The sequence below is a fragment of the Moschus berezovskii genome, chromosome 6, assembly GCF_049115385.1.
Source record: "Moschus berezovskii isolate FMDL1 chromosome 6, NW_MosBer_1.0, whole genome shotgun sequence".
NCBI classification, from domain to species: Eukaryota; Metazoa; Chordata; class Mammalia; order Artiodactyla; family Moschidae; genus Moschus; species Moschus berezovskii.
Genome location: NC_142465.1, coordinates 93,668,437 through 93,681,718, shown reverse-complemented (window position 1 = coordinate 93,681,718; position 13,282 = coordinate 93,668,437). Strand labels below are relative to the sequence as shown.

The window sequence follows — 13,282 nt, the reverse complement described above, 5'->3', positions numbered from 1 at the left end:
GCGCAATGAGATATCAAAAAACACAGTGAGTCATAGTTCTGCGAAATTTTCAACAGGATAAATAAAGATACAGAACACACCTGAAATTCATTTGTTATACTCAAACATGCCTTAATAATTAAACTTAAGAGTTCTGGTCAAACAAGAGAGAAATGGATTAAGCAGCCATGATAATTATATTTATCAATTTAGAAGCCAAACAGAAGCTTAGAGTTTACATATTGACAGCCAAATGTTTTTCTGTGAAACAACTTTTGAATAAGTTAAAATAGCTTCATCATTTGGCTTGCAATTAGTATCCTTAAAGTTACAAAGATTGTCACACTTTACATTATCTGGAATTAGGACAACACTCAATAATTTCTTAGAAAATTAAATTATGCTGTGACAGTTATTCACATAGCAACTAATATTAATAGTCTTCTTTTTATCCTTAGGGAGAAATCCTTTATTGTACAGTGACTTTTTTCTGCTAAAGAAATCACTGAGTAACAAGATTCAGTGGAAAATTTCATTGTGCGTTCAAGGTCTGTTCTACTTCTGGGCATCTTCTAATGGCTTGAAATACAACTTTGCTGGGATGAAGTAAATAATGGTAGCTTCTTCAAAATTTGCAGTGAAATTCTTCACCTCTTCTTTATTGTATAAGAGGTGTCAATAGCACTCCTGATCATTTCAAACCTATTTCTTCATGCAGCTTTCCTAATGGCTCAGAAGGTAAAGAATCCGCCTGCAATGCAGGAGATCCCGGTTCGATCCCTTTGTTGGGAAGAGCCCCTGGAGGAGAGAATGGTTACCCACTCCAGTATTCTTGCCTGGAGAATTCCATGGACAGAGGAACCTGGCAGGCTACAGTCCATGTGATCTCAAAGAGTCAGACACGACTCAGCGACTAACACTTTCACTTTCATTTCTTCATAATTACAATGTAGAAATGCTTATGAAGTTGAAAAAAAAAAAAAAAACAGTATGAATCAGAGATATGAGTTTTGATGTATCATTATTGACCCAAGTCTTTCATATGTCTTAGGAAAGATATATTTCTCCTGGGATGGGGTAGAAAATATTTCTCAGAGGAGGGAAAAAACATTTTGCTGTTAGTTACCATGCTTTGGAAGATGAGAGATTTGTGTTTGTTCTACAGCAAAGTGGCTTGGGAGAACAAAGCGACAGTCAATAATGGTGTATCCTAAATGTGTATTTAGCCTGGAGTCACACAGACTTGGGTGACTACGATCAAGTTACTCTGGACTACTGTCTCCTCTTGTGTGACATGAACAGAATAATAATTCGGAGATTGACTGCTGCTGCTACTTTAGTCGCTCAGTCATGTCCAACTCTTTGCTACCCCATGGATTGTAGCCCACCAGGCTCCTCTGTTCATGGGGATTCTCCAGGCAAGAATATTGGAGTAGGTTGCCATGCCCCCCCAAGGGGATCTTCCCAACCCAGGGATCGAACCCAGGTCTCCCACATTGCAGGTGGATTCTTTACCATCTGAGCCACCAAAGTGATTGGCAGTGAGGAAGAAATGAGATTGTGTCAGTGATGAGAATAGCTAAGACTTTGTCTGCAAATTTGCCTTACAATAAATGCTGGTTCCCCCTTTCCCCTTGTAGAGGAAGGTCCCTCTTTCTTCCCATGATGTGTTTCCCACAAGGGCCACCTTGCCACAGCACATGGCATTGGATCACACTTTGGAAGAGGGTGGTACCGGTCCACTTCAGAGTTCAGGAAGGTGTTTGAGGGAGCAGTTAAAATATTCTTTTAATAATAGGGATTTTACCCTACCTTAGAATTCCCCTTTCTATTTTTCTATTTCAGCTTGTACTTGGCAGGATTCCAATGGTACCCATTAATTTCTGAGTCACAGTGCCTTCCCATTTAGAGCTTCATTTATGGTAGTCTCACTATGCGCCAGATGCTATTTTAAACTCATTCAAATTCATGTGCATTTACTCCTCATAAAACCCTGTGAAGTGACTTCCAATTATAAAATAAGCTGCGATGATGTAATGAACTGCACAGTGACTAAATAATATATATTGCACATTTGAAAGTTGATAAGAGCGTAGACTTTAAAAGTTCTCACCACAAAAAAATAATGTGTAACCATGTTTGGTGATGGGTGTCAACTAGACTGATGGTGGTCATCTTTATCAATATATACACAAATCAAATCATTACATTGTGAAAACCTGAAACCAATTTAATGTTATATGCCAATGATAGTTCGATAAAAATACTATTATTATCACTATCTTACAGATGAAGAAACTGAGGCTTTCTGACCTTGGGTAAATCATTTCACCTTCTTCTGCCTCAGTTTATACCAAATATAAACCAAGTCAATGGCAGAGCCAAGATATTAACCCAATTATTCATTATTCCATGTGTTTGCTTAGTACCTCTTATGTGCCAGACACTCTTTTATTTATTTATTTAAACTTATGGGGATGCCTCCATAAATCAGACTGACAAAATCCTCCATCCTCATGGAATTTACTTTCTAATTTTGGGGGGTGATAGTGTACTCTTAGTCACTATGCTATAACACTTTCCCCAGTCACAGGGATTTGTAAAAATCTCTCATCTTCCTTTCACAACACTTTGAGGAAAATGAGAAATCAGGACAGAATTAGGAGGAAAAATAAGTCACTGTTTTATAAGTACCATCTACATACACTTCATATATATTCTATTGTTAATCCTCATAAAACGCCATCAAGCAGGTATTGTTACACTATTAACTGATATAAACCAAGGAATAAAAAACAAGCTGATATAAAAATTTCATTCTGAATAGACAAGAATAAGAATAGGTAAGAATGACAAGGATTTCTTTGCCTCCTCATAACAAGCCATGTTTGTCAAAATAAAGGATAACAGCTATAAAAGAAAATGAGCTGATTTGTCCAAGATCACACAGTTAATAACAGTCATTCTAAGACTGGGACCAAGGTTTATCAGACTCCGAAGCCAGGGCAATTTTGCCATATCATGTCCAAACAGAAATCTTTTTTTCTTACTTCTACTGTAGCTTATTTTGTGTACAACCCTGCCAAATCAGTTTGTCTTAGAACTGGAGAAACAAGTCAGACAAAAGAATAATGTGGCAAAAACTGTGTTCAGGATATAAAGAACTTGTTTGCTGTTGAAGGTAACAATCTTTACCCAGTATCACATTTTTTCTTGCTTTATTTTATTTTATAAGGTTTCAACTGAAATTCTGAAAAATCTAATACACTTATCAAAATTTTTCAATGCTGAAAGATTGCTCGAGGCTTATCTTTATTCCCCTTCCCAAATTCACTTGAGATTCTCATACTGATCTTCTTTTTTTAATCAAAGTAGAGTTGTGGGCTTCCCTGGTGGCTCAGTGGTAAAGAATCCACCTGCCAGTGCTGGAAACACAGGTTCGATCCCTGGGTCAGGAAGATCCCCTGGAAAAGGAAATGGCAACCCACTCCAGTATTCTTGCCTGGAGAATTCCATGGACAGAAGAGCCTGGCAGGCCATAGTCCATGGGGCTGCAAAAGAATCAGACATGAGATGTATAAAACAGTCTTTGGGACTCTGTGGGAGAGGGTGAGGGTGGCATGGTTTGGGAGAATGGCATTGAAACATGTATATTATCATATGTGAAACGAATCGCCAGTTCAGGGTCGATGCATGTTACAGGATGCTCGGGGCTAATATGCGGGGATGACCCAGAGGGGGGATAAGGGGAGGAGAGAGGTGGGAGGGGGGTTCGGGAGGGGGAAACTCATGTACACCCGGGGCGGATTCATGTCAATGTATGGCAAAACCAACCAATATAATATTGTAAAATAATTAGCCTCCAATAAAAAAAAAGAATCAGACATGAATAAGCAACTAAAACTACAACAGTTGGTGTACAATGTCATGTTCATTTCAGGTATAAAGCAAAGTGATTCAGTTATACATAAATATATGTATATATGTGTGTTCTTTTTCAGATTGTTTTTTTACAAAATATTGAGTATAGCTCCCTGTGCTATATAGTATGTTCTTGTCGGTTACCAATTTTACATGTAGTGGTGTGTATATGTAAATCCCAAGCTCCTAACATATTGCCTTTTCTATTGAGACTTTCATTTCTTTGTTCTGTATACATTTAAGAAAATTTTCTTTTATGGCTCAATGAAAATTCTCCCAAGTGAATAAGCCCACTTCCAGTAGCCAGTCCATGAAGGTCCTTCCCATGGAACTTCAGACTACATTTCACACCCCTCACTCGCTCACCTCCACACCTCGGCCCACACAGTTTGCTCACCTTGCAGTATCCTCCCCTCACCCTGTTGGAATTTACACCCAGGTTTTAATAAAATGTCACAATCTCCAAGGAACCTCTCCTCTTAAGCTACATAGACTTTTATCTGTATTACTCTTCCAATACCAGTTGATTGAAACAGCCATTCAACTCATGTCTATTAAGCTTGCATTGGTATTTGATACTCTTTTAGTGGCTAGAGTTTAGAGAATATATTGAAGAAGTTTACAGATTTACCCTGCATTTTTGGTTATGTATGCACAGGCATTATTTTCTCATCTAGCCTGTAATCTAGGACAAGGATGTGTGAGTTACCTTTGTAATCCCCACAATATTTCAATCCCAACTTTGCACATAATAGGCACTCAATCAATTTTGGCTGAATCAATATATTCAACGAATAAAGCACAAGAAAATGAATGAGTGAACTTCAATGTAAAGTTCTGATATCACACAATGATGAAGCTGATAGAGTATGACATCTTATAGTCTCTTTGTAAGATAAGAATAATAATTGTAGGGTTATATTAAAGATTAGGAAAGAAATACATGAGGTATGGGCGTGTCTCTCATGTTCAGTCAGTGGTAACTATTCTGGCCGTGATAACTCTACACCAACAAAAAATGATATAATAGTACATGGGCACTTTGGTTATGAATAGCAAACCAGACCAGAGGATTTAAAGAGAGAGAGAAATGGGGGGAGCATAAAGGTGGGTAACAAAAGTGAGCACAAAACAGCGTGGGGAAATGTTCAAAGAAACAAAAAGAGAACCAGGATAATGACAATAATCTGTCCAAATCCTAAACAGGATTTGTATCACTGGATACCTTTCCTGCTCCAATAACCAATGATGCAAAGGCATTTGTCCCACACCATCGCATCTAGAATTACAAAAACTTTGACAGGACTACACGAGATGCAGGTTCTGAAAATAGCCCCTCTTTCTTCCCTGTGGGAAAATTCCTTGTTATTTAGAACAACAGTAATGATCAGTAAGACGTGTCACACAAATCCTATAAAGGAAATCTCAGACAATGCAGAAACAACACATCTGGGAGAGATTATCTGACTAGTAAGTAGAAGAGTGAGAGCAAATTCTGAAATGTCTAAAAGGAATAGAATTTCAGCCACTGGCAATGTTACCTCCTACATAACAAATCATATATTGATGAATTCAATACTTTTAAAATTGAAATCATGGATAGTTATTATAAGAAGGAAAACTAATTTTATCCAAAAAATTGTAGACAGATTTTTAAAAATCTTTCTTAAGCAACAAATTTCTTAAGAATTTACTGTATAGTACAGGGAACTGTATTCAGCATCTTATAATGACCTATAATGGAAAATTATTTTTAAAAACTACCAAAACATATATTTTCCATACACCTAAAACTAAAGCAATATTGTAAATCAATCACACTTCAATTTAAAAAACTATCATGACCCTTTTTTTTAAAGCAGTATCTTTATGTTTTGGCCATGATTAGAGTCTTGTGGGATCATATTTCCCCAACCAGGGATCTAACCCAGGCCCAATGCAGAGAAAGCACAGAGTCCTAACAATTGGACCATCAGGGAATTCCTGTAACTGTCTTAATTAAAATTGGAGATTTTTACATTAAAAAAAAAATCTCTTCTTCATTTTCAAGGGTATAATGCCCTGATTATCCTGTAAATGTGTGAATATGAGGCCTACATAAGTGAAATGATAGAATAGTGTCAGCTTACATGAAGACTAGGAAGCTGTGGTTCCAATTACAACTGTGATAATAGTAGATTCTGTGTGTGTGTTAATCTCTCAGTCGTGTACAACTCTTTGTGACCCCATGGACTGTAGCCCACCAGGCTCCTCTGTCCATGGAATTCTCCAGGCAAGAATACTGGAGTGGGTTGCCATTCCCATCTCCAGGGGATCTTCCCCACCCAGGGGTCAAGCCTGGGTCTCCTGGAAGATTCTTTACCATCTGAGCAATCAGAGAAGCCAAAAAAAGTAGATTCTGGCTTGTGATAATTCAGTTTTTTTATTGAACACATACCTCCACTTTTGAAATATGAATTATTTGAATAAGAAGCAGGTCTCAAGAAGAACTCGTGTCTCAAATTAACCTCCCAAACTTCCTGCAACTTGAAATTCATTCTTTTGCATTTTAAAAACTTTTTAGTTCAAGAGTCTCTTATTAAAAGACAAATCCCTCTTGACAGGGAAATCTTCATCACTATTACTTATACCCTAATTGAAGTCACATAACAGGAGCTGAGAGCAAAGGCCTAGAAGAATGGAATGCGCTCCTGCAGACACAAAAAAATGGTTAGGGAAGAAACGAGGAGAGCTATAAGGAAAAGGAAAAGAAGGAGCAAGGAGGAAAAAGGCATAAAGGAGCCTTGATTACCACTTAAAATATCTGTGTTCAGGCTTTGGGACCTACATACATTTGCAACCATTTCCCTGAAAACAGCTATGCCTGAACAATATTGAAAGCACCAGTTGTACTCTGATTATGAAAATCCTAAATGTTAGCTGGGGCCAACAAGGTAGGAAAGGCTAGCAGGACAAGAGAAAAGAACAAGACAATGGAAATTGTTTGTTTCTCTGAACCTTCTTCAGACCTCCTCAGACAGTATTTCATCCTTAGGAATTCTCCGCTTCCAGAATCCCTCCTGCAGAAAGGACACTGGAAAATAAAAGAGGCTATGAAACAGAACCAAACCCTTTGAGTTCCAGGACAGCTCGAGTTTTATTTGAAAGTTTCTGGAGCTTTATTTCAATTTGAGTTTAAGATTAATAACTGTCTGTACCAGGACAGATTGTCTAAATGTGCTCAAATGTTACAAATTTAAAAGTACAATTAAGCATTTAAAAAATTCCCAGTTGTGCTTTTGAAGAGTAAAATATCAACAAGACGCTGAAAACTACTATGGTAAGGCTACCGGTCTAGTGGGAAGGGCAGGGTTTTTAAAATCAGGCTGACTGACCTTTGTTAAAATCCTAGTTCCTTTTCAAAACATTATATATATTTCTTAACTTCTTTTAGCCTCAATTGCCTCATTTATATATGAAAATACATATACATGCATGTGTATATATATGTGTGTGTGTGTGTGTGTGTCTTCTTGGCAGAGATATAAAGATAGATGATTTGTGGAAAAGGCTCAGAATATAATTACACCTGTCTCGACCACATTTAACAAATATTCAGTTCAGTTCAGTCGCTCAGTCGTGTCCGACTCTTTGCGACCCCATGAATCACAGCACGCCAGGCCTCCCTGTCCATCACCAACTCCCGGAGTTCACTCAAACTCATGTCCATCGAGTCGGTGATGCCATCCAGCCGTATCATTCTCTGTCGTCCCCTTCTCCTCCTGCCCCCAATCCCTCCCAGCATCAGTCTTTTCCAGTGAGTCAACTCTTCAAGTGAGGTGGCCAAAGTATTGGAGTTTCAGCTTTAGCTGTGATTAATATTCATTAAATTCTAGGATATAGCATTGACCAAACCATGAGATATTAAAAAAAAATATTATACAACTTCACTACTGCCATATGTGGCCCCATTTTGATTCTAAGACTTCTGAGTAAAAAATAAGAAAAATATAAACCCAGGTCAAGGCTTTACGAGAGTCTAATAGCTACAACTGGGAAAATCTGCAAGTGTAGGATTAATCTTCTAGAGTGTATTCAAATGTCGAAAAGACCCTTCTGCATGCTTTCCCACGGACAAAGGAGCCTGGTGGGTTACAGTCCGTGGGGTCACCAAAGAGTTGGACACAACTTAGCAACTAAATGATAATGTATGCTTAAATGTGACTGTCTTAAGACATGATGGGCCAAGGCTCTTTAAAATCTTTTAAATCTTATGTATCTCTAGTATGTGTTGTTCTTTTGTTACTTTTGAGTTTTTTATGAGCTGAATCACCCAAAATGGATAATGCACTGCTTTACCACCAGAAATGAGCTTGGGCTATGACCAGTAATCTGAGGCAAATTGTCTTCCCATCTGTAATACAGGAAGGTGATAGAATGTAATATTTACCTGTCTGAAAATAGTTATAAGCATTAGAGTTACTTTTTATTATATGTTTTTATCCAGAAATTTGCCCAGAAAAGCTTATGTCTTAGTGTCACCTATACACTTTTCTCTCTAGCCTTTCCTAGGACTATATATTTAAAACTTAATTTACCCTTAATATTATCCACAAATGTGACCATAATTCCAGATACATTGAGACATTACTAGGCTAAGGTCCAATTTAGCAAATGATCAGTGTCCCTACCAGAAAACAGAAACTTCTAACAGAGTTTACCCTCTGCCCTTCTCCTTTCACATATAAACAACTTATTCTGCCACATAAATAAACAAAAGATAAAATAGCAGATTCAAAGATCGGTTCACTACCTGTGTATGTTTCTGACATTTCTGAATTTATTTATTCTGAATGAATATCTGAATTCACATCGGTAGTTCAACTGACTAGCCTCATCTAGCGTGGGTTTTAACAAGATTTACAGCATAAAGAACAGGAGCTTAGAAACCACAAATGATATAAGCTCGCTGGTAAACAGAGATAAAAGGAAGAAAGTGGATAGAAAAAGAAACCAGAACTTTTTCAAAATGAAGTGCCTTGTATGGGCTTTTCATAAATTGTTGTATTTCATATGCTGTTGGGCTTCCCTGATAGCTCAGTTAGTAATGAATCTGCCTGCAATATGGGAGACCTGGGTTCGATCCTTGAGTTGGGAAGATCCCCTGGAGAAGGGAAAGGCTGCTGCTGCTGCTGCTAAGTCGCTCCAGTCATGCCCGACTCTGTGCGACCCCATAGACGGCAGCCCACCGGGCTCCCCCATCCCTGGGATTCTCCAGGCAAGAACACTGGAGTGGGTTGCCATTTCCTTCTCCAATGGGTGAAAGTGAAGTCGCTCAGTTGTGTCCGACTCTGTGCGACCCCATGGACTGCAGCCTACCAGGCTCCTCCATCCATGGGATTTGCTAAGCAAGAGTACTGGAGTGGGGTGCCATTGCCTTCTCCGAGGGAAAGGCTACCCACTCCAGAATTCTGGCTTGGAGAACTCCATGGACTATATAATCCATGGAGTCGCAAAGAGTTGGACATGACTGAGCAACTTTCACTTTTACCATTTTAGAATGCAAATAAAAATTACACCAGCTCACTAAAATCATTATATTATATTCTCATAAAAGTAGATGAAATGACAGATTGTTACTATCAAAAAGTTTATAATTTGTGAAACAAAAATGTGGTGAACCAAGCCAATGCAGAATTCAGTCTACATTTTTTTCATACTTGTCCTACATTGTTATTTGCATCGTATATTTGGAATACTGAAGCAGCGGCTGTCAGCATTTGAATTAATTCTAACACTGAAATCCAAGTGACCTAAATTTCTCTGAAGCATCAGACACTGCCACGAAAACATCTTGATAAGTCTTGTTAGACTTCCTAGATCAACTAAATAGGAGATATGTAAATATCTTGCTGGGTCCTAAAAAGATTAGACTTCCACCTGGCATATAACAAAAAATGAGATGATTGATGTAAAGTGCCAGTCTGAGAACCTGACATGTTTCAATAATTGGTAGTTTCAGCTGCCTCTATTGCTAACATAGTAACTGAACAGTGAAGCTGTCAAGCTTGAGTTTCATCTTGTCCACATTCTGCCTCTAAGTATCTAGGAGACAGGAGATGCGGGTTTGATCCCTGGGTCCGGAAGATCCTCTGGAGAAGGCAATGGCAACCCACTTCAGTATTTTTACCTGGAAAACCCCATGGACAGAGGAGGGTGCTGTGGGGTCACAAAGAGCCTGACGCAACTGAAGCTACTTGGCATGAGCAAAACATTTTCTCCTTTCTATCCTCATTTCAAGTACAAGACAAGTAATTCTATTTATTTATTGACTTATGAGAAGTAAATGGCTATTTTGAAGATTTAAAATTCTATACTCATTCCTGAAATCATCATAAACAGGTTGCTTCTGTTTTCTATCAGCTTCTTCCGGCCTCTCCCCGTCCCCACACACCCCTCTCTTCCTCCTCAGTAGAACAAAGCTGCCTTTGTCACCTGCAGAGTTGAAACTTGAAACTTGTAGGAGTTGGGGGGCGGGGGGCGGGCTGGGGTTGGTTAAGGAAGCAGGAAATGTCATCCTTGCCTCCTTTGGCCAGGATTGATATTTGACATTGACGCTCTCTGGTAGCCACTTTCGGGGGCCTTGGGCAATCCCACCCCGCATTCACCGTCTCTCACCTGGAGTGTCCTGGCAGGGTAAATGCACCTCCGCTAATTGATCTGGCACAATTTTTCCTTCAAATTTCAAGGATCAGCATACACGTTTAGCCTCTTTCTACTGGGATCTCAGCATCGCTCCATATAATCCAGTCCAGATGTAAGACAGCCCCAAACTAACTCTGGTTGACCCACAATTGACTGGGACGTCGTTCCTTTTTGAACGTAGCCCTCTCTTCTTTCCACCTCCTGGCAGGTGGATCCTCCCGCAACCTTTTAACTTCTTCAGCAGGAGTCAGACACCAGTCCCTGTGTCATCCAAATTGCAGAGGACAGATAAACCACTCACAGCGAACTTAGTCATGCTTGCTCACTGGGCTTGAGTTTGAGAGAAAGACCGCCCCCACCCTGCCCTGAAATCAAAAAGGGTGGTAGGAATCTGCCATGGAGATACTAAAACCTGTAACATTAGTCTGATTAGAACAGCACGTTCTGAGACAAAAACAAGCACACAGGTCACTCGTGCAAAACTAAGTCCATTACAACATCCAGTAAAGCAGAAAATGTGTATATGAAAAAAAAAAAAAAGAAAGAAAATGTGTATATACATTAATAATAGTTCATCAGGAAAAAATAGAGCTTGTTTAATGAATGATAGTGGTATCATAATTGAATTGCTATCTGAAAAGAAAATAGCCTGCTAGCCCTTTCTAAATATCATGTTTAAAATAAAAAGAGCAAAGGATGAAAGACTTCAATGTAAAAACATATATATATATATATATATTTTTTTTTTTTTAAGTAGAAAAGTGCTAGGATTGGAAAAAATTTCTTCAAAAAGACCAAAAAAACTTTAAGAAACCATAATGGGAAAAGTTCTCAAAGTTGAATTCATCATAATACAAAGTAAACAAAGGCCAAAAAAAAATTACCATAAATAATGTTTGAAAAACAGAGAGGGAGGAAATGTTTAAAATATATATAAGAAAAAAAATAAAATATATATAAGAAGCTGGAGGTTATATCGCTAATGTGAAAAAAAAGAGCTTCTACAGATTGATTAAGAAAAACAAACATGGGTATGGATTGAAGTTCATAAAAGAAGAAATGCAAATAAACAAAAACTGTATTAAAAGCAGTTTATAAAAGATGCTGAGTCTCACTAATAGACAAAGAAGCACAATTCAAAACACCACAATATTCTCACTTTTTCATATAATAAGTTAACAAAATTTTAAAGATTTATAATATTCAACATAATAGGGTATAGAAACAGTAGGGCTGTGAATTACAGCACACACTGTTTCTGTAATTTCAGTTTTGGAAATCTGTTCCATAGAAATAGACATATTTCAAAGAAGAAGAAAAATAGACCAAGAATGACTGAGACACATGTGCTGACCTAGAGGAATACCCAGAGTACACAGTTTAAATGAATACAGTAGCAAGCCAAGTCATGTATCTAATGATAATCCTATTCCTGTGAATGAAACTAAGGGAGCACATGTATAGAAATTCATGCAATTATATTTGTTCTATATATTTTTACATGTAAAAAGATATTCACCAAGTTGACTTTGTCTTTTTATACTTTTTTGTGCTATTTGGCTTTAAAAAACTTTCTCATTTTTGAATTTTGAAAGAAAATTCCAACAAAGTGTGTGTGTGTGTGTGTGTACATCTGTGTAGTACAGTATAGTATAGACCACTAATGCTCCAGGATTTCAGGGGAGGGAGACAGGTATATGGAAAACATATGGCTTGATCAAAACCTGAAGGGTGAGCTTGTAGGAACTGGATAAACAAAAGGGGGCTTTTCAGACAATAGAAAAAAGCAGGAAAGAAGTAGTATCTGGATCATTTAGACTCACTTCAAATATTCTAAACCACTGGTAACTACATATTTGAAAAAAATCAATATATTTCATGACTGAAAATCAACATCTGTATTTCCAGATTCGTCTGTGAACAGGCAGTAGGGCTACTATTACACGATCCTGCATTAAATAGAACTGGTGTCACTATCAGGAAATTAAGGACAAAGTAGAAAACCCAAGGAATCTTATATTTCTCAGCGTTAAGTCTACCTTTTATTTTTTCCAACCAGAAGTGACAAACTGCAACCCACAACAGCCCAAATAAGTGAACTTCCTTTACCTTAGCATTCACCATCACCTTCATTCATTGCTGCCTCTATACTGTAAGATAATCAGACTTTTTAAAATTATATATTGAGTAACCAATATGAATTAACATCTGCATACATGTAAGCTGGAACTTCTTGCTCTCCAGAGAATCAGAGCTGGAAATAAAAGAATCTCTGTTTACCTAAGTTTTAATCCTTTGGTAAACTTTCTTTGGCTCTGAAGGTTGCATGAAACAGGTGAGAGAAAAGATTAGTCAACTGGAACCAGAGGCTCCTCCTTTCTGTTTTGTTTTGTCTGAACAATTAACCCGTACCTGGCCAGAGCTCTGACTATGACATTGTGTTCAGAAACTATAGGAAAACTCAAGTTAAAGCGTTCACGTTACTTAACTAGCTGAACCTCTTTTCTGAGTTTTTTCTTTTGTGCTTGAAGAAGTCTTTTGTAAATCAAAGAATTACTTACTGATTTACTCAGTCACTAGGACTTCCCTGATAGCTCAGTTGGTAAAGAATCTGCCTGCAATGCAGGAGACCCCAGTTCAATTCCTGGGTTGGGAAGTTCCCCCGGAGAAGGGATAGGTCACCCACTCCAGTATTCTT

General features: G+C 38.0%; 1 protein-coding gene across 7 annotated transcripts in view; it reads right to left on the bottom strand.

Moving 5' to 3' along the window:
* The window catches only part of SLCO1A2 (solute carrier organic anion transporter family member 1A2), a 133,558-nt gene that overhangs the window by 119,000 nt on the left and 1,276 nt on the right, over positions 1-13,282 (bottom strand). For 4 of the 7 annotated variants that reach the window (XM_055394614.2, XM_055394620.2, XM_055394619.2 and 1 more), the window contains exon 1: positions 12,694-12,827. The exons of 2 other annotated variants lie outside the window; for them this stretch is intronic. The gene's annotated coding sequence lies outside the window, so the exon portion shown is untranslated. Of the gene's footprint in view, positions 1-10,557; positions 11,114-12,693; positions 12,828-13,282 lie in introns of those variants that run through there. One more of the 7 variants, XM_088837287.1, reaches the window with a different exon arrangement.